We start from the raw sequence: 23,055 nt of genomic DNA on the forward strand, positions 1-23,055 counted from the left end.
CCCTGTATACGAAGTGTCTCTTGGCGGCAAGGGTACTAGAAACGATGCTAATATCATCTTAATCCATAAGAATGGGGTCGTAAAGAACGTGAAAAATTGCAGACCGATGAATTTGCTCTCTGTTGTCTGCAAGCTATTTAAAAAGGTAAATTAGGTCCTCCTTACAATTAATTCAACCAAAGGGCCAAGAAGAATATCGTACAGGCCACGCGACAATAGACCAATTTTACGCCATCTATCAGGTGATATAGTAATGCGCAGGGTATAATAAACCTCTATTAATGCCCTTCATGCATTACAAGAAAGTATTTGGCTCAGTCGAAAGCTGAGCAATCAGGCAGGCACTACGAAATCAGCTCGTCGGCAAACCACATAAAACATATTGGAAGAAACCTGCAGCGGCTCTACAGGCGTCGCAGGTAAGTAAACAAGCGTGTAATGATGATTCACATTTCTAAAAAGAAGGGTGTAACACAGGGAGACGCGATCTCCCCAATGGGATTCAATAAATTACAGCAGATTGGAAACAGTTAGAGGTACGAGGTAATAAATAATACCTTATAACATGTGATTTTCGGATGACAATATCTTGATGAGTAACTCAAGGGTCTAACTGCAAGTCATGAATTGGATAAAGAAACCAGGACGATGGGCCCAAAAATTTACATTCAGGAAACAAAGGCTGCGTTCAACCGACTCGAATAAGAACTGCGTTTCGCGATAGTTAGCAAGGCACTGGAAGTGGCTTAAGTCTTACTAAGGCAGGAAGTGAACGCAGAGCCGAACCACGAGAGTGAAGTAACTAGAAGAATACGAATGGTGGGGAGCGCATTTGGCAGGCCTTCTCAAATCATTAATGGTCGTTTACCGCTATTCCCCAAGATGAAGGCACATAACAGCTGCATATTTCTGGCGCTAACCTGCGGAGCCGAAACCTCGAAGCTTACGAAGAGCATGAAACTTAAATTGTTGATAACGGAGCTAGGCATATAAAGGAAAATGATCGGTGCAACCTTAAGCGACAAGATGAGAGTAGATCGGGTGTGGGAAGAAACGGGTGTAAGGGATATCCTAGTCAAAATATAGAAGACGAAATAGACACGGGCAGGGCTATATAACAGCTGGTCAATAGCGCTAAGGCCCTAAACAAATGGAGCAACAGACTGAATTTCAAGAGAAGGCAAGCGCGCGAGGGAGAGGCACAAAGTGTGGTGAGCAGACAAGATTGAGAAGTTTGATGAGATAATGCGCATGCAGCAAGCACAAGACCGGGCTGATTGGCGAAACAAAGGAAATGCCTTTGCCCTGCAGTGGGCGTAGTTAGACTGACGGTTATGATGATTACGTCATTACTACAGTGATCTTCAGTTGCCCCGATCCGATGCAACAACAAGTTATTCCAACACAAATTGTGTTTAGCCTAGCAGAAAATCTGCTTCAAGCCTTTCAGGCCTAGTGATTCTAATGAGAACCATAATATTTTTAGGTCAGCCAACACCTACGTGGTAAAAAAAAAGATTCTTCTTCCGCTACAAATCATATTTAGCATCTGCGCTAGATACGCTGGCAGTCGCGTAGTCAGGCATAGAGTGAATGCAACACCCTCTACAGCAAAAGCTGGGCCGGTAAAACGGCGGCCACAAAAGCACCGACATGTTGGTACATTATCATTGTTGCTATTAGAATCGTTTGGAAAAGCGCTAAAATTAGCTATATACATCGCTTAAAATACTCGAAATACCCGTCATAAAAAAAAACATTTGTAAGTATAGAAGCGTTCGGACATTGTTTCCTGTTTATTTTAAATATTCTTGGGCAAGATCCCATGGATATTCATGCAATTTTCTGCGCGCAGAGAGTAGCGTTTGCAGGAAGGTTAACTAGATGGCGGCACCATATCAACATTCGAGAGTGCACGTGCGGTCGATTGCGCCGGATTTCGCTTTGTGGGGATCGTACTGTGACGTCGTCTGCGTTTTCTGTTGGCACGTACCAACTCGATTTTATGCCACAGTATATGTCATTGCGATGTAACCTTAACGTTAAAACCCACTATGCATTTATATCGTGTAAACGTAGTTATGATTGAGGCCTTCGGGTGACGTCCCACTCACGTTCACCAATACATTATGAAATCGCCCCTCAAATTTTTCTGTTTCATAATTATCTGCGCTGAAATAGGGCATCACCGAGTCAAAAAGAAGGATATGGACTCAGGTGCCTGCAAAATGTCTCGTCATTCCGAGTCATTGCAACTATCACCTACAATCTTTGCTTCGAGCAGTGCATACGTCGAGCGACACTTGTGCCAGCGAAGAGGAAAGTTCTCTCTTATACACACACATTCAGAAATTCTAAATGGTCTCATTCGGGCCAGCTGCACGGACAACATTTCATTAAAAGAAAACGAAAGAGAAAAACAATTTTTTTCATATTAGTAAGTTACTCTTTCGCAATTCCAAGATCACCATGCTTGCTGCGAGAATACGCCTGGTAAGTGAGAAAATGCGCAAAAAATTGAAGGACACTGGAAAAAGCATGGTTGATCCCTCTGTCATGGGAATCGGTATAACACGAAAGTAAAACGTGTCTTCACAGACGTAGTTGAGCGTTTGCTGTGGATTGTTTCGCCCCGAGAGCGAAGGAATGAACGCTATAGCAACAAGTTGTAATGTCAGGTGAAGAACGGCAAGCAGCTCGAAACTTGCAACGCGCTGCTCAAGCAGAAAGGGCGCACGGAACGAACATACACAGGATGAGCGCGAACTAACAACTGTCAAAGCTCGACAGGTAAATCGCGCTGATTAAACACAAACGAGGATGCACGAAACGAACGCACAAGTATACACAGGATGAGCGCGAATTCTCACAGCTGTAACTTATTTGTTTGTGAGAAGCGCGCTCCTTTCGCAAAAGCGGCCGCTGCAGTGAGCGAAATGACCTTGGTGCTCTCTGTAACTTCAGCGCAAACTTGTGGCGACAGCGCAAGACTTACAAGATAACCGCGCGCGCAGGAGCGACCACGCCCTGTAGAGGCCCACGCTCATCTCAACGTGTGAGGCGACGCGCGCCGTTCGAGCCCTTCGCGCCATCTCGCTAGAGATAACGAAAATATGCTCATGTACCTCGCTCTCGCAGTACTGCCACCGGTAAATGGTGTATATAAATAGCATGCCGTTAGGATGTCGAAGAACATGCCGTCTGTGGGAGAGTCATATCGCGCTGCGCGCTGGGGATCGAGGGCTCGTAAGTTCGACTTCCGGTGACGGAACTTTTATTGCGATAGCACCTATATGGACACTTTGGGCTCGATTTTGCCGTCGCCGTCGCCGCCGTCATGCACCGTATATGTATAAGTATGTATATATATATAAAAGCCCCAAAGAAAAATAATTCAGAAAAATGCTTCCGAAGCGGGGAATCGAACCAGGGACCTCTTCCTCCGCAGCGAGTGGCGCTAGCCACTGCGCCACGAAACGCAGATCATCCATGTAGCTAACGGCGAGCGTTATATACACATCCTTTACCGCTGGACGGACTCAGAGACGGCTGCGCTTATAAGCATTTCTTCATTGCCAGCGAGATGGCGTTAGGAGCGAGACAGGCGCATTTAAAAGTCGTCAGCTAGCTCGCTCGCTTCTTCTTATACTTGCGCAGGGAGAACCTTGTCCTTCCGCTGTATGCTCGCGCGGTTTTCTTGTGCCGAGGGGAAGAGGGATGTTTCACGCTTTCACCGTGATGTCCGCGCTCATGTTACGGAGCGTACGAAAGCCACTCGAGCTCAAGGGACGCCGCTAAACGAACAAACAGAAGATGAGCGCGAACTATCAAGTGTCACAGCTCGACACTTGAAGCACGCTAGTTTCCTTCGCTGCTTCGGCCGCCTTTGCAACAGGAGAGCTGTTCAAACTGAGAGTATCCATTGGCGAGCCTCACTTCATATAGCATTAGTTTCTTGCTATCGTATTCATTGCTTCGGCCTTGCGGCGAAACTGTGACTTTTTTCTTCTAAGTCTTTTCTTTACCATGTTAGTATTTATATTTTAGAACGTCATATCCGTGACGGAAATGCGTCAGTGGAGACGTGGTGGACCCCGGCATAAAACACTTTCGTGTTAAAAAGTGTGTTTGGCGAAAGCCTGTGGCCATACGACTCCGCCGACGGACGACGCCGCTGGACGCCGCCGCAGGGTTGCGCAACGTTTGCGCGACATGCGTTGCAAGGAGCAACGAGCAACTGTTGCGCGTTGACGGACGAACGCCGCTGCGTTGCGCAATAGTTGTGCAACGCTCGTTCGAAGGAGCAACGCGCAACTATTGCTCTGCGCCGCTCAGCCATCACATGATTGCTGAGAGAGTGCGAGGCGGAGAGGCCACAGCTGGCACCGTGCCAGGGCACGGACGAACGGACGGACGGAAGTATGAGACATTAAAAGCTTTCGCCTTAAAGCCCAAATGCGGGTGGCGGTGCCTCCTTGAAATTTCCGCACAAAACGCCGTCACTCCAAAGCGCCGCACTCCCTTTGACGCCGTCTGCTAGGTGCTACATAGTTCCTAATGAGTAAAGATGAAGCAAATTCTCCTCCGAGGGGGCGATAAAGGTAACATACCAAGTATGTTAAGGAAATTTATTGAGCTCGTGGCTCCAAAATACGAAATAAAAATCTCTTTGAAGTCCGCGTGGAGCTTCGGTACGAAATTTAAAAAGCCGTTAGGAAGGCAATCATTTGGGAAAATTGGCACAACTTGCACTAGTGACTCAAGGTTGGAAGCAACAGCGGCGATTGGCGGCCTTTCTTCATTATCTTCATTTTTCTGCTTCTTTCTCCCTCTCTTTCTCTCTGTTTTTATGTCTTTTTGTCTCTGTTTCTCTCTACTTCTCTCTTTCTCTAAATATCTATTTCTCTCCCTTTCTCGCTCTTTCTTTTTAATCTTTCTTCATTTTCTTTGTTTCTCTCTCATTCTTTTTCTTTCTGTCTTGATGACTGATTTATTTTCTTTCTTTTATTGTGTCTGCTTCTTTCTATGTTTTTCTCTCTCTGTTTCTTTCTCTGTCTGTCAAACTTGCTCTCTTTCTTCCCTTTCTTTCTCTCTATGTCTCTATCTTTCGTTGTACTTGTCCGCTCGCCCATCCAAGTTATTGCATACCACGCTGGAAAAATCGGCGCAACGGGAGAGCGCGCGCCAGGCGCAAGCGTTCGGGGTGCGAAACAGCAGATGAAGAGAACGAAGAGAGGTTGTGTCGGCATGATGATGACAGTTTTTGCGAAAGCGAACGGGGAGTTTGCCTAGCTTAAACAGCTCTGCTCTTAAGTGGCATTCTGAACTTGATTTTCTCCTCTATTACTAAATCTATGATAGTGGAATTAACGGCATTAGAATTCTCTGAGTACAATTTATCAAAGTAGACAGATTCGTTCTTTCACCTTGGTGTCCCTTTTTAAGACACGGCCTCAAGCATAAAAAACATCGCGCAGAGGTTGCTGGCACAGGTTGGGAAATTAAAACTGAATTCTACCGTCAAATCCAACAAACGTCTTAACAGCTGGCATTTTTCGTATTTTTCAACCATGGTGATAATGGCAGCGCCATGGTTTCAATCCATGGGCCCTATAGGGCGCTTTTCGACTAGAGGTATCACGTTATAGTTCGGGATGTCGCAGGTGTTTATCAGTAACGAGGAAGGCGGTATGAAAATCACAGCTGAGCGATAGTTTTATCAAATGAGCTCTGGCTCACAAGAAGAGATAGACACAAAAGTTTAACTCTTCTACGAGTCGTCTGCGAGTCCTTTCGGGCAAGTGCGTTAAATAACGAAATTAGATGTCACGCGTACTTACATTTTCATTAAATACAATGCAGTTTGGGCAGTGAACGAGAAAAACTCCACCCTGCCAAAAAAAGCGAAATAAGGGGGCAAATAGAGAGCGAGACCGATAAGCTTTTCTGGAAAGCATAAATCCAGTATGATAACGGCGCTAATTGGGGCGATCGGCATTGAGCAACTTGCAGGTTGGAGCCATGGTATTCCTCAATAGGGACACTTAGTTAAGTAATATGTGCTGAGTGTGGTTGGTCTCTGCTGCTATCTTCAGTTGAGTCGCATTTTGGTAAATACTAGAAATTTGGCTTTAGATGGAGTTCACAACTGGACGGCGCAGTCCTTGGTGTACTTACGCGCGATGAAAAGACCGAGTGCCCAGATTTGGTAAACCAAAACCTGCTTAGGCAACGGCCGCATTTGTAGATTATTGGTTGCATCATCCGCAGCGGGAGAGTGTTATTATAGGATTTTTTTTTATTTTCAGCGAGCGCTGTGCTCCTTTGGAGAGTAACCGGCACACTAGACGAAGGAATGCAATAGCGGTTATTTCAGCATTGCGTAAGCGAAAAGCCGTAGATCTACGGGCTGTACAACCAAATATGTGGGATTATGCAATGTACTTATGAGATGCTGCGCGGCGGAACGGTTTAATGCGTCGCGCCACGGAGGGTGAGGCCGGAGGTTCGAGTCCCCCATCGCGCACTTCGGAAAAGATTTTGTCTGAACTACTTTCTTTCTGTGATATATATATATATATATATATATATATATATATATATATATATATATATATATATATATATATATATATATATATATATATATATATATATATATATATATATATATATATGTAAAATCAAGGGCTTCGTACTACAATTTTGGAAAAGCCAATATTTGTTTTCTGGTAACAGTTTCAACTGGAGGTCCAGCGTTTTTCATTAAACGTGTGTACCTTCATTTGCAAATATGTCTTCGGGATCAGCGAGAATACCTTGTGGGAGACACGCTCATCGCGCGGCTGGCGCGACACATGTTGCGCACCAGCGATGCGCGTGGCACAGACATGGGCTTCAGAAGGAGCAGCAACACGTCGGAGACAGACAGCGGCGGACCGGCGTGCACACGCGCGGTGTGCCTCATGGCGGGGCGTAGGTAAGTGCGGTGTCGTGGCCTATGAGCTGAGGCGTTTTATTCAATGTTTCTATTAATGTTTCTGCTAGAATAAATTTTTGCATCGGCTGCTGCGATTCTCTGGGGGCGGACAGCCCGAACCCCTTCAGCTTCCTATATATATATATATATATATATATATATATATATATATATATATATATATATATATATATATATATATATATATATATATATATATATATATATATATTTATATTTATATATATATACATATGTAATGCGGGTGCTGCTAAGTTGTACGAAGTTCCCTGTTTATTAAACACGTCTTCTCCCTACATAATACGGGTAGCTTGATCAACGGCTACGTACAGAAATGTTTTGGAGAAACCGCAGTTAGCAAAACCTCCGATAGTGTCCATGACCAGATGGTCATGACATGACCACAAGCGTCATGACATGACCACAAGCGTCATGAGCTTTCTGGAGAAGAGAAGCCCGGAGGAAAAAAAGGGGCGTAGACTTTTCGTGTTCCTGTGTGCGTCCGTATGGTAATTCCATTCTCAGTGGCATGCTTGCCGGGTGGTTTATCGGGGGAATGCTCTCGCAGTTTCTCAGTGGATAGGAGTTGCATAATCGGGTCTCGAGACAATTAATCGGCTTCGATGTTGTGAAAGCGCTTTTGGTGCTTAATGCTCCCGTCGTACATGGATAGCTTCAAGGACCATGGGAAGAGATGGCCTTGGAGATTTTTTATGTTTTTGGCTACAACAACGTCGAGTGGTTTGTGATCGCAGTGAACGGTTTTCCGTGTAGATAAGAGAGCGAGTTACGAATAGCGTCAATAATTGCTCAGCATTCAAGTTCTCTAATGTCATAATTGATTTCATGCTTTAGTAGCTTGAGTGAATGGTATGTAATTGAATTATTTCGATCTTCGTCATCACCCCGCTGCAAAGCGGTGCCGATACCTTTGCTGGAAGCATCGCAGTATAGCACACAAGGGTTGACAGCGCCAAAGATGTCAAGGATGGGCTTTAGTGCTAGCCATTTCTTGACCTGAGGGAGTGACAGCTCACAGTCCGAATCCCAGTTCCAGGTGGCGTCTTTTCTGAGCAGGCGTGTCAGTTGGTGGTGAATTTCACTGATGGTAAATGTACCGACGGTAAGGATTAACAGTGCCCAGAAAATGATGTAACACTTTAGGACGTGATGGTGTCGGAAACCGTAGGATTGCGTCCACGTGGCTTTCTTTCGGAGTGACCGTGCCATTCCAAACACTGGGTCCCAGCTACTTAATCTAGGTTCGGGCGAATTTTCTGGAGCCCCTTACAAAAAAACTTTCAGCCAATCTGCAGAAATTCTACAGACCACGAGCCACCCCTGATTCGGAATGCCGAAAGAAAAGTGAAAGATTTTCTGTCACCCCTTGTCACCTCCCAGTAGGCAATTGGAACACCCTTTCTGCAGAAAGTCCGCATAGCATTTGTAGCCGCCAGGATGCAGCATCCGGCAGAATGTCTGCAGAGCGTCAGCAGAATTTCTGCAGCATTTCTGCAGAATGTGTGCGGAGCTTTGTCGCGGATGAAAAATATAAATAAGAGCTACCCTTTGCGTTAGCACCAGGAGTCAAGTAACATGCAGCATCCAGGGTTAGATGCTGCATGTTACCAACACACCACCACAGCGTACACGCAACAAGAGCAAAGTAAGTACCGCACACTCGCGCTTCACAAACTAACACCGACCACCCGGTATATATAGCCATGGTATCTTGACCTGCCGTTCAGTGCCGGTGGGAAAATTCCTACGCTTCAAATTTTTAAATTTACACGTTCACAGAATGCATTTAAATTTATGCTGAATGTTAGGTAGCCATAAAACACACAGATCTGTTAATCTACACCCGCCAAATGTGCAACGCTATTTTAATTAGGGCATTCCAATTACCAGCTGGCAGGCTGTCGCATGGTGCTGCAGAAAAGCTGCAGCCTTTCTGCAGAAATTCTACAGACCATGAACAACCCAGGTGCAGAGCACGTGAAGACAAGTGACAGACATTCTGTCACCCCCTAACGGTGTGTGACTGAAAGGTGAAATCCATTTAATCATTATTATCAAATGTGTCATGGTCCAGAGTATATAGATACATATATATATACATATATATTATATACATCCGCACGCACACACTCTGGGCGCTCATTATCAGAAAAGTCTGCTTGCCGTCTGCTAGGGGTCTGCGGAAAATCTGCAGACTAGGTCCATATGGGGGTGACTGGTGGGTGACTGAAAGGTGAAATCCATTGAATCATTATTATCAAATGTGTCATGGTCCAAAATATATAGATACATACATATATATTATATACATCCGCACGCACGCACTCTGGGCGCTCATTATCAGAAAAGTCTGCTCGGGGTCTGCAGAAAATCTGCAGACTAGGTCTATATGGGGATGACTGGTGGGTGACTGGTGGGTGACTGAAAGGTGAAATTCATTTAATAATTATTATGAAATGTATCATGGTCCAGAATATATAGATACATACATATATATTATATACATCCACGCGCACACACTCTGGGCGCACATTATCAGAAAAGTCTGCTCGGCGTCTGCAGAAAATCTGCAGACCAGGTCTGCAGAAAGGTCAAGTCTACAGGGAGGTGACTGGGGTGACTGGGTGGTGACTCATAGGTGACAGACAGGTAAAACCAATTTTTGTAAGGGGCACCGAGGTTCTCTGGGCCACTCCGGTACGTCCCCTTTGACAAGTGGCTCCGGCTCTTCGACGTAAAGACTGCGGCCGCTGCATGGACGGAGCGAGACAAGCTATGCCACATCTCCGATTACCTTGAATGTGAGGCTTTCTGCTGGTTCCTAACCGAGGTGTTCGACACTGACGCATCTTGGGAGAGCTTCTCCGAATGCATGAAGTAACACAACAGCCCAACATGTACCAGCTACACAGTGGACATCGCACCAACTTTGGAGGGAAGCCAGAGTGATGTTCCGAAACAGCTGCCACATCAGCGAGGCCAGCAAGTAGGCTAAATCAAGCGACTGCAACGCATACTTCAACATGGGCGACGACGAAGAAAAACTGCCTCGAAACCTCACACACGGCTTAAAGAAGACAATCTGCAAAGAAGCCTGAGGAGAAGACATCGCAGAAATAAACATCTTCGTGGACCTCGCCACACCAAAGATCAAGACGGCACCTTCGATCAAGAAAGCTGCTACATCACCACATAAAACGCCTAAATAGACACAAAATCACCCCATGTGCTCTGCAGGAACGGAGGCCACGCCCAATCAGCCTCGGTGAAGGAGCACACAAACTGCATGCACGGCGTGTGTATCACTCACAGAAAAGAATACGACGCCTGCGAAATCCAAGTTGTCGATTCTGCAAGGTGCTCAAACTTCCTTCATTCCTCGCATGAACACCCGCTGTTTCTTCATCAGTTTCCATGTTCAAGGTTTGGTTGTGTTGTCTAGAACGAGACACAATATTAATGATAACTAACAGAGAGCCTAATGAGAACTAACAGAACTGTCTGTCAGTTTTCATTAATATTGCGTCTGACAAAGAAAAATGAGCCCTTAAAAGTAACCTTTCCTTCATTCTAGAACGAGACAGCCAGCCTTGCTCACAAGAACACTTTATTCACGAGAATGCTGCCCTCTCTCGGGAATCTTTATGTGTGTGCATACAGAACTCCCTGTGACATCGAGTTACCGCGCACTTTCACATTTTTCGCTGATGAGACTGTGCTTCTTCATCTTTTCTTTTTTTTCTCTAATTCGCTCAATTTTTCGCGGGGAGGAGGAATCCTGTGACGTACGAAGGAAGCAATGGCAGGAGAGGCCGATGAAGAAGAATACTGCATGCAAGGGATTAAAATTATGGCGTATGAGCCACGGCCCGTCTCCCGCATCTAGCGTCACGCATGCACACAAACACACATACACACAGAGACATATATATATATATATATATATATATATATATATATATATATATATATATATATATATATATATAGATATATATATATAAAGTACTACCAGCCCCCTGCTTGCTAGTACTATTAATTGCCGAGGTTATAAGCCCGAAAACCATCTTATGATTACGAGGGACGCCGCAGTGGAGGCCACCGGATATTTTCACCAACTGGTGTTCTTTAACTTGCACCTAAACCTAAGCAGACGGGCCTCTTGTAACATTTTGGCTCCATTGAAATGCGGCCAGCGTGGCCGAATTCGATCCCGCAACCTGATTGTTTATGAATAACAATTTATGAAATACAAGAATGGAATATGACAGAACAGCCACGTAACAAAACCAGGCCATTGAGAGTCTGGTCATAAACTGCATGCACAGATTTAAGAGAATTCGCCAATTTTCACCGACTCCACGAATAAGAATGTCACCAAAAACTCGCAGGGTACTCACAGGGTACAAAAAACTCACCGGGGACAACTACGGCGGCAAAAACGGCCGTTGTTTTGATCTCATAACAGCTTTCGCTATAAAATAAATACTGTCAAACATTACGTATGCAGCGGTCAGCAATCTGTGAATTTCGTGGTTTAATAATTAGAACTATTGCATGTATAATGGTTTAAAGTTTCGATCCACTGACCTTGCCGAGCGTAGGTTCAGGGAAAACTCAGTTGACTGGTTTGATTTATTGGAGTAAGAACGCGCTTCGCCTTACCTTTACCCGCCACTTTTTTGTCACAATCACCTGAGTTCAAAAATCCTGCTGTTCCTTTATTTGACGTGTATTTTTAATAAGTCTTTCAGTAGGTTACAGCACAGCACTACACCCATCAGTGTGAGCCGCAACAGTGATAAAAGGTAGCCGATGTGCTCATTAGCAAACTTAGATTCAACCGAGATATGGAATACATTCAGTGTGGTGCGGAGTTTCACGCTTAGTGTATGTGGATTGTTATAGTTCATTTATAAGAAATATGCTGAAAAGAACGGCTAAATTAGAAATGGAAGCATTCATAATCGACTTGGGCAATTAGTTCTTTTCAATGCACTGATGTCTCTCATGCAATAGAGACATTTTTACACGCCTTAGGTTACGTTTCTACTTCATAGAAATGTTAATGATATGAAGAACGCGAGATGCAGGTACGCAGTAATAATGACACAAGCAAGCCTTGCCTGTTCTTTCCCGTTTCTTTCCTCGCTCTATCACTCGGGCTGTTCTAGCTATTTACGAGGACCCTCAACAGGACGAAATCTATCCTGTTTATTTGGCACATTTCATCGCTTCGTCGGTTCATTGGTTCTCCATATTTATTCTTCTCGTAGTGCCACATTCCCTTTTTTTTTCAGGCGTAGTTTGAAAAACACCATTTCCCAAATTGGTAAAGTTAGTAATCCTCCAATACGATGGATTCGTGGCGCACCTATAGACGTAAAGCATATGGAAATCACCGAAACAGTCATATATTAACCTAAAAAAGGAACAGCCATCAGTACCCTGCGATGGCGCCAAGCACACGAAAGAATGTGAGTGTGGGAACCACCTCTAGTTGATAACGGTTCTGGCGTTCAAGCCTCCATCAGCCCGCTCCCGCCCGTGCCGACCGGGTTCTTTTGCCAAGGCGAGAACCGCCAACCTGGGCGAACAGATGAAGCACCTGACTGTCACACATCGCATGAATGGCACCAGGACACTGCAGGGCCGTAGTCAGGATCCTGGTGCATCATCTCCTTCTCGCTCGTTCCTGTTCTCTCGGGGGCTTAAGAACGACACTGGTGATAGCCTGCTTTGCGATACACGAGCTATATCCCTTCACATATAAATGCATAAGTTGCGTTTTCTTGAGTAAATTTGCCGTGCAAATTGATCCCCGAAACATCTTGAGAGCTTGTTAGAGATGTGGAAGTTCTCAAGCAGTAGCCTTATCATTGGGCATCCAAGAGGTGTGGAGCACACGTAATTACCAATACGCGACCAACATTTGATTTTGCGTCATCAGTATACTTTTTGACAAAGAAATTAGCTATTTTTGTCTTTTTTTTTCCTGACGCCATTTTTAGTGTTGTTGTCACCACCTGCTTGGAAACAATTTTTCTTGGAATTTGGGTCTAGCATTTCCGAGGTTCTTGGTTGCCTGGTTTTTGTAGTTTCAATTATTTTTGCACCGACCAGCAAGTATCAGTCCTGTTCCCAGTTTTGTTTTTTCGCTTTTGAGTGCCGTATCATGAAATCTGCTTTTATCCACATTACGTAAAGTGCTTATCGTTATTGTACTTGATAGTTATGGCGGCCGGCCGAGTCACATCATAGCGCTTGTGACATTTTTCATTATTGCATGGATGCTTATACACGCTCTCTTTTATATATATAAGAAAAAACAAGTTGATCGCCAGCACTGTGCCTTCGATGTTCACTGTCCCCTTTTTTGGAGCTGTTCTGCCATAATGTTGAGGAAATAAACACTGAAGCACGACATTATTACGTGTACGCGCTTGAGTTTCCATGTAAAACATTAGCCACTATGAAGGCCTTATGAATTTGAGTCCAGCACATGTGGACGTACGTAAACAGAACGGGAAAAAGAAAGACGATATCTACAGTATTAGTGCCTGACATGAAAAGTACATAGAGGCAATGAAACTATCCTCCAACCGAACAGATATTTCGTGATACTTCAGAAGTTCAATTAGGCTCTCATCAAAAAAGCGATGAACGTTACTGCTGACTAAAAGCCGGCCACACTTAGTGGAGTGGTGCCGTCTTTGATGTCGCCGTCGGCATCCATCTGAAAGAAAGATTGCTAAGTTCATCTATCCACATAGCAGTGGCTTCCAATACAACAAGCCATAGAAAGAACGCATAGATAAAAATAAATATTATCAAACACTGCCTATTACAGCAGCCCGCTGGTGTGAAGCAGTCCTTTTGCAAATTTCATGGTTTGATAGCCAGCACTCCTGCGCGTATTGCGAATAAAATATTCAATTCAACGACCATGCGGAGAACTTAAGTTCACAGAAGTCACTGTAGACTCATTTGGTTTATTTGACTGAAAACGCAGATCGCTTGGCCCTCGTCATCGCCTCCCTCTCTTTATCTCAATAGCCTTAGCAGAAATCTTCGCTTATTCCTCAGTTTTGCGTATTTGTTATCCTATTGGGTCTTTTAATCTTGCATTAAAGAGAAATACACTCATCAGTGTTGGCCGCAACCGTGGTGAAAGTTCTCCGATGCCTTCATGAGGAGACGATAAAAAAAGTCGGACAGCTCCTCACTAGTCGTGCAAAGACTGAGGCAGGAGAGGAGCTGGTGGCGTTCCCCACCTCCTGAGCCTCACATCCCTACTTCTCTCTCTCTCTATTTGTTTCTCTTTCCTTGTCTTTCTACATTTCCTTCTTCCATTTCTTTGTCTCTATCTGTGCTATTTCTCACTTCCTCTTTCTGTTATTTTCTCTCGCTCTCTATATTTTTCTTCTCTTTCACTGATTCACTTTGTTCTCTCCATCTTCAGTGGAGGAGTGGAGAGGGCAAGCGCATGCGCAGTAAGGGTGGTCACGCCGCACACCACCACCACCGGTTTGAACTCCGCTATAATATGCTTCGCATCCTAATAACACCAAACGATATTTCTGTGTTCTTTTGTCGTACTTCTTGGCCCAATCACTCGAGCTGTGCTTGTTTTTTACATGGACTACCAACTTGTCGAAATCTTCCGTCTTTATATGGGACATCTGACCACTGTGTTGGTGCACTGTTTGTCCACGTTTATTCGCGTGGCAATGCCAAATTCAATTTTTTAAGGCGTAGGTAAAAAATAACAAATCTCTAATGAGCAGGTCTACTGGTACGCCTCAAGACGCAAAACGTATAAAGATCACCGAAACAATCATCCTTAAAAGCATAAATAAGATCAGGATACGGGCACCTTCGAGTAATCTGCGATGGCGCCAAGTACGCTAAGGAGTGTGAGTGAAGGAACTACCCCTAATTGACGAAGGTTCTGGGGTTCGAACCTGCATCAACCTGTTCCCATTAGTGCCCACCTGATTCTTTCGCCAAGGCGAGAACCGCCAACCTGGGCGCACAGATCAGGCATCTAACTGTCGCACGTCACATCGATGGCACCGGGACCTTGAAAGGGCCCTAGTCAGGATCCTGGCGCGTCATCTCCCTATGCTCGTTCCTGTTCTCTTGACGGCTTATGAACGACATTGGTGATAACTGTTTAGCGACACCCGAGCTATATCCCTTCGCATATAAATGCATTAGCTGCGTTTCTTGGGTGAATTTCGCGTGCACATAGACTCGGATACGTCATGGGAACTTGTATGACAATGTGCAAATTCTCAAGAAGTATCGTAATCAAGGTGTACAGGAAAGCTGTGAAGAGCATTTAATTCACGATAGGGAAGCAGCTTGTGTTCGCGACATGTCAGTGGCACTTCTTGACAAAGAAATTAGCCCCATTTGCGATCGCGTAGATATAGAGTATAAACAAACATGAATAGATAAGAACTATAACCAAAAATGAATGTTGGCAAACACGGCCTATTACAGCAGCAATCGGAAATTATGCGGCCTTTTGTGAATTTATGCGTTTTCCAGCCAAACTCATGCGTGTAATATGGCTTCCATTTCCGGTGCTTCTACCATGTGCAGAGCTGGACTTTAAAACAAGGCTGTTGACTGATTAGATTTATTGAAATGACAAAGCGCTTCAAGAACCCCTCCCCCCGTCTCCGTCTTTCTTTTTGTTCTTTTTTCTTGGCTCACAAACGTCTTTTCCACGATTTGCTGTTATTCGGGGTTTCGCGTACCGGCCTTCTTTAACACCGGTCTTCTCTCGGGTTTTCTCTCATGGTTGCCGCAGTTATTCCTCAATGATTCTGAACATTTCATGTCTAGTACCTTACACTTTCGCCGAGTGCACATTTATTGTAGTGCTTAGACAGTTTTTCTTTATTATTTTGGCGCTCAATTTGAGTTGGCGAGAGCACTGATAATAGCCATTTATGTAAGAGTGTTGGTCGGGCTGTCAGATAAATATTCCTAAAAACTGTGCCCCGTAGACTCAAACTGTTTTCTCGTTGATAGGCCGATATACCCTAAGCAGTATTCCTAAGGACCTAAAGAGACCCTGAAACTGTTCTGATGATTTCATAAAAGCGCATGAGCCGATAAAGTAAGGCCTAAGGATCAAGTTTGTAATTCATTAGAGGGCTTTAAAAGCTCGAATTTCTTGGGATGGCCGTGGCTCAGCCGATGGACTTCTCGAATCCCAGCTTCCATTCTGTGCAGCACCGGCGACCGATCTGATTCGATATGTCCAGTACGCCACTGAACGTCCGCTGGACGCGTCATCTGCCTGTGTTACACCACGCTCCGTGTTGACGTGGTCTGCACGACAGTGCTTATTTCAAGGGTTCTTTTCTGGGACGAAGAGCCCTATCTGCGTTGTTGAGTGCAAGTCTAGACATTGGTGATTGCAAAGCTGCCACATCGTGTAAGGCATGTCAGGCAACTGGGGAGCGGAGTCACTTGAGCTCGTGGCTGCAGTGAACGTCGGGCTCGAACTACGCCATCAATTCCAGGATACACACGCCAGCGTCTGTAACTTCTCCCCTGAAAACACAATATTGTCCGAGTTTACGCTGATGAGGTATCGTTGTCAAATGCTTTTTGCCAGTCGGCATATTTCTCGGCGTTTGCAGATTGTCGGCGTACATGTGAACGAAATGGGAACAGCTGCAGTGTTATTCTCTGGCGGAGCAACACTGAGCACACTCCTTGATACGCTTCGTCTCCGCTGCACGACAGCGCATGACGAGTTTTTTTTTTTTCAGTTGCATTGCCAGCAACGGAAAAGGACGAGAACAGCCGGAGCAATTCCTCCTGAAAAAAGGCGAGCTTGCACCGCTAATCGTAAGATTGCACTTAATAATTGCTCCGCAGGTATTCACAGTTCTGACAGTATGTATATTACCCAGCTTAACGCAGTTCGGCGCTAGAAAATGGGACTCAGAGGGCTTGCTCGATCGATGTCGCGCGATCTCGCGGAGCTACTTGCGAGTTGCGCCCCAAAATAACTGAAATTTCTCTTGCATTGTACCTGCAGTACGCTTTGATGAGCTGCCTACCCACTAGCGTGCATGGGCGTGCGCACGGAAGGGAGGGGGGGGGGCGGGTGTGCAGGGGGGCCGCCGCCTAGTCATAAGAAAGGGGCCAAAGTCTGCCCCATATATGACTTAATAGAAAGGGGGAGCCACAATGAACCTGCGCCCCCCCCCCCCGCTTTTGAAGGGGAGCCCTACGCTATGACAGCGTAGATTGGCGTATGAAGCTTTCCTGGCCCTCGATTTTGCAGGAACCGTGCGTCGACACAACTCTCTTGTCGCACTATCACAAGTTCTCTGTGCACTATCCAGTTAGTGCTAGGCCGCGCTCTCTCTCTCTCTCTCTGTAACTCTCATCTTTCCACTCCCCTTTTTCGTTCCCCCAGCGTAGGGCTGCCAACCGGACTGCTGTTTGCTTAGCCTCCCAGCCTTTCTCCCTTTCGTATTCCTTCCTTTCTTCTTTGATTGAGAAATATGTTCATATAAAGATACTAACTCTTTGAGAGCAATACGCTTAGGTACCCTGTCAACATGTATTATTTAGCTGCTGAACGCTTGGAAGTAATTCAAGAGATAAACTTGCACCAGTGTATGTATACTGACTACACGCTGAAGCTGCAATGTGCTCACTAGCCAGAAAAGTAAAATGCGCGTGGTGCATCAGCTGTTTGCGACGAAGTGCCCTATAATCAAGCAAGCGTCGTCTAAATGGCGAAACCGTGCGACTGCGTCATGTTATGTTAATTTAAGCGATAAAATTTGGACTAGCATGTTTCTACGATTGATAGAACATGTAACTAGTGAAATTCGGCGCTAATAAAACGTTTGACTTCCAGATTTGGTTAGTACTAGGCGTTTCGTGACCCCCGACGCGCTTATAAATTTAGATAGAGTTACTGGAGATGCTAAGAGCGATAAAATGAGTAACGAAATTGTATCATTCCTGGTTATTCAGCCAGTAGACTTCCCTCAGATTTGTATTTGTCAGCGCGTATTTGTATATTAAAGCATATAACATATATTTGTCTTCAGGGGCTGCTCTCATAACACCATAACGCGCAGGCAATAACTGCTGCTATCATGCCACTGTGACGGTATCAGCAGAAGACGTCCACCTGTCGCTCTTGATCTTGACTCTTAGATCTTTTTGCCGCGTAGTGGACACGCCATCTGAAACTAATGACCCAATTTCCTGAGCCTTAATTGATGGAGTACCCCCTGTCGGACAAAACCTTCAGCGCCATGCTGAGCTCCACACCTTCTCTTATCATCGTGGTCTGGCCCGCACCCTAGGCCATGTCCGTTTGTCCTCAGTCATCACCGTAGCCGGCACTCATCTACGGCCCCACTTTCTTCTTTCAACGTTGTCATGACGAACTTCTACTTGCTCGGTGCAGCATTAAGTATTATCGAACACGTGTAAGGAACTAAGAAATCAAATCCACAAACCAACCATTACTGGACGTTTGCAAGTGTTGTGGTGCTTCTGTATTAGGTGTATCTATACGATGCAGATCTTTCAGCTACAGAAATCAGCCAACGCTTTTCAGTGCGGACATTACATCGCCAATTTTCTGTCACATTTGTGCTAGCCCTCATTGCCTTGATGATGCAGCATGTAACTAGTAATGCGTCATGTAAGTTGACGATGTGGCAATGTCGACAGAAGGCGCAATAAATAGAGGCCTGCATGAAGAGCGCAATTGCAAGGAGAGACCCTTGCGTTATCAGCAGAGAAGAAGCGGGAGCTCTTTTATAATCGCAGCCCAGTTGATGATTATTAGCTCAAGAGCGAAATGGCGAAACATGTCTTCTTCGTATTCGTCAAGATCACAAATGGTGTACAGGCGCGTTCTGCAGCTGCAAAGATTTGAGGTCTGTCGAGGCAAATGTCGAGGCAACTCGCGCGCATTTTACGACGCCACATTCCACGTCATGCACTGGAGCAGTTATGCGCAAAGAAATTTAGCACTGTGGTCAATGTCGTGTGGAAGTGTTTAAACGAGAACGGCTTTCACTTGCGGCAAGATGACGCCTCTTGGAGCAGGCCACAGATATTGCTTGATGCCAAATATGTAGCCCCTGCCAAGCTATGTGCCAAATGCATATGTTTGTCTTAAGAATAATAATACGTAAAAGTTCTACGACGCTGTAAGTAGTAAACTGCATAAAAAAAACTTAGGACGGCAAAAATTATCATTTTTAAAACATTGTTCCCAAAACGTTCAAAACTTTTAAAGCGAAAGATCTACCCAAGAGGAGGCCATGTACGAGGGCTGTAAAAAATGGTAGAGATGTACGTTCATTCTCGTACTTCATTGTTTGCTTTGTCCTGCGTTTATTGCGTGGATGCCGGCTTTCTTTAAACCCGAAAAGCGAGGCTATGCCATCCCACTAGTGCAATATCGAAGAATAATGCCATACAGCTTATTCATCGCTATGTTTTCTTTGTCCAGGTGGGGATTTTTCGGAACGGCAAAACGCTTTCGATTCCAAATATGGACAGCTCGTTTCTTTTCATTTTATGTATGACTGCCGTAATTTATGCTATTTTGTGCGTGTGTGGTGTACGCGAAAACGCACATAAAGATCTTGCCATTGAAACGCAACGCTCAACGCCTGCGAAAAACCACGAAAATTGATTGCTCCTAGAAGCACCGTCCTCCGTTTAAAAAATAAGGCAAAGAAAAACTAAATTGTTTCTGTAGAAAATATGCTAAGGGAAATCCAGGATTCAGGCTGTAATATCTCGCTTGCTACAAAAAGAATAAATGGGTCGCGTAAGCGAGATGATCCAACGTCAACAAAGGCTACCAGCGGGCCACTTTTACCGAAACTTGGTCCGTAGTATGCGGAACTTGATTCTAGCCACGTTTCGCCGGCCAACAGGAGATGAGAAATGCCGTCTCTGGACCCCGCATACTTTACAGCCAAACATAAATGGAGAAAAATAATAACTCTTGCGTATAACGCAGTGCGGAGGAAAGAACATTCCAGCTGAACTGATATCAAAAAGTGCAGAAAGGCTGGAAAAGGAAGAATGTGGAGATGACATGGGTATGTTCGCGGAACAAAGAGCGACATTTTTCTTCACGTGTATTCCGAAAAACCAAGAAAAGGAAAAGAGAGGTGGGTGAGGCTTGGTTCGTCTTCTTTTATTCCCTCCTGTACTGGAAAAAGCATAATGAGCTGATAGCCTTAAGCTGCGAACATATAAATGCACCCACGTGACGGCTGCAGTAGCTTTGATTTTGCCACGCTTCCGAGCTTAGTAAGCTTCTCTAAATAACGTGCTAATGCGGCATCTATTTTCTCCGGTGTTTCAGCAGGCGACTTTGTGCTTGCCTTTGCTCGAGTTTTCGCAACCTACTGTCCAGCTATTTTACCCGGAGAATTTCATTCCGCCAGTTGCTTGCGCTCCAATTGCGGCAAAACAGCTGTAAAACATTCGGATAGTCACATGGCACCGCAGCGGCGAGACTTGAAGCGAGCGCAGCTTCGACACCTTCTGCAGAGGATCACGTGACGTGATTTGAGCGAGAGAAACGCACGGACAAAACAGCAGCAGCTGCGGCTGTATCTAGCCGAGCTATCCGAGAGCCAAGGTCGCTGTCCTATTATCTGGCTCGCATTGGTGCCTTTTCGGGCTCTTGCTCTGCTGAGACCGGCCGGACGTGCCTTGCGCTGTGCCTGCGGTTCGGCGGCTCAAGGTCCTTGTGACGCAATGAATGACCTTGCGAGACATAAACTAGTAGCGCTTTTTTTTCTTTTTCAGGAGAGTCAAAACAAATGTTTGCCTGAAGTGGTTTTGTTGGCTGGTCGGTATTGAATGCAACTTCTAGGCACATTCGAGAAAGAAATGTTCCAAAGGTGTCGGCTATTGGAAGATTCGACGCAAGATTACAAACTTTTAAAAAAAGGCCACAGATTTCCTTACTATTTGTTTTACATTACAGTGTTCTAAATGCATGCTCCATGCTAAAAATACTTCGCGCCCAAGACAACGCGTGTACGTTCCGAAAAAAAAGTAAACACACACGAGCTTTCAGAAAATCTAGTTAATGTCAACATTAAATTCTTAGTTTTACACAGAGCTGCTCCTACAAAAAGCAAACTAAGCTTCCTTACTCAGCCCTGTCTAATGGCCTTCCATTTCCGCTGCCAATATTTCACTGTAATTTTCGTATCAGGCGAGGTGTAAATTATAATTGTAGCACCTTCAATACCTTTCACATCGTTCCGCAAGACCATTTCACCGTATAACACAAGCGTTGATGTCCTAATTGTTGGCCGCGATAGAATACTCCCTGCTCTGAAGGACTGCACTTTCTTAGCTAGCCCCACGAAAGATTATAATATTGTGCCATGTCACGTATCATATATTCGTCATATATGAGCGTCACATTAAATCTGCGACTTCTCATTAATGCATATGATGGCGTTGACGGCGCAATGGAACTTTTCGCATCAACAGTTCAGCTACGGCGGGCTATTCTTCTTAGCCATCATTTTAAGAATGCGAGACGTAACCCACGGCTTACGGGCTTTCTTGGTGTTTTTTTTTCGTAATGCTGTATGAGAATGCCTCGTTGTAAACTAATGTGAATTGCTTTGAGAGAGATCAAACGCCTCCTCTGCAGTCACATGGCTCTACAGCGGTGTCCAATCAAACGTTAAAACGATGGACGTAAATTGTTTTATTGAAATATGAATAATATCATGTGTCCAAAATTGCGGGTCATGTATGTCTGTATGACCAAGGAGATGTTACATATCAAAAACACATGTAGGTGATCGCCCAATGCTTTCTTTATATAATATTAACCCCTGCAGAAACGCATTCAAGAAGCATTCGTGTTTAACGAGGGCATTGTCAAAGGACCGGTTCGCTATGCAACGCTTGACTGGCTTTGAGTGTGACGACTTAAACTTTGTTTTCAACCGCTGGGCACCTTTTCAATTGCTAGTCGGCGTTTGTGTTGTCTTGATATCTCTCTTGTGCCTGTGGTTGAACGCCCAGTCTTTTAACGTCAATACCTACCAACTATATTTGAGAAGGTAACACTATCACAACTAGACAAGTATTTCACAGCCCAGAACACTTGCGCTAAAGTACAATACGAATATCTAAAAGGAAAGTCGACTGAAACAGCGTAAATAATATCGTGGAAAAACACAAAATAAACATGGAAAGAAAGTTACTAATTATGAGTCTTTTCATGGACCTAACCAAAGCTTTCGATTTGTGAACCACAAACATACTGCTGCAAAAGCTCGATAGGTATGGCATTCGTGGAGCCCCATTAAGCCTAATTAGCACGTATCTCAGGAACCGGCAGCAGTATGTCATGGTCACAACATCACCTCATTTCAAAGAGTAACTACGCTGGAATTCCCCAGGGATCCATTTTGGACCCTTTCTTTTTCTGTCATACATAAATGATTTACCTGACTATCTATCAGAGGACTGCATATTATACGCAGGCGATACCAATATCTTCCTGACTGCTGAAACGGAAACTGAGTTTTTACAAAAAAGCTAACGATCTCCTACAAAAGCTAATCAAGTGGTTTCCAAACTAATTGTCTTCTCGCAAACACAAAGAAAAGTAACTATATAGTCTGCATTGCCAAAAACACTGGACTAATGAACACTAAATCGTTGACTTCAACAGCTTTCCTTTGGAGCGGGAATGAAAGAAATTTCTCGGCGTCTACCTCGACAGCAACTAAAGTGGCATAACCACATTCATGGAACACTATCCACTATCCATATATAAGAAACACTATCATGAAACACTATCCATATAGAAAATCCCACTATTTTATAAAACTGAGGTAGATTTTTCCTTTTCACACCCTTCGAAACTCTTTATATCAGCTTTTACTTCACAACATTACACCTGAATTAGAATATATGGCCTCACCATACCCCCACATAATTGCCAATTATTGCTGCACAAAAAACAG

The sequence above is a fragment of the Rhipicephalus sanguineus genome, chromosome 3 (assembly GCF_013339695.2).
Source record: "Rhipicephalus sanguineus isolate Rsan-2018 chromosome 3, BIME_Rsan_1.4, whole genome shotgun sequence".
In the NCBI taxonomy this organism is placed as follows: domain Eukaryota; kingdom Metazoa; phylum Arthropoda; class Arachnida; order Ixodida; family Ixodidae; genus Rhipicephalus; species Rhipicephalus sanguineus.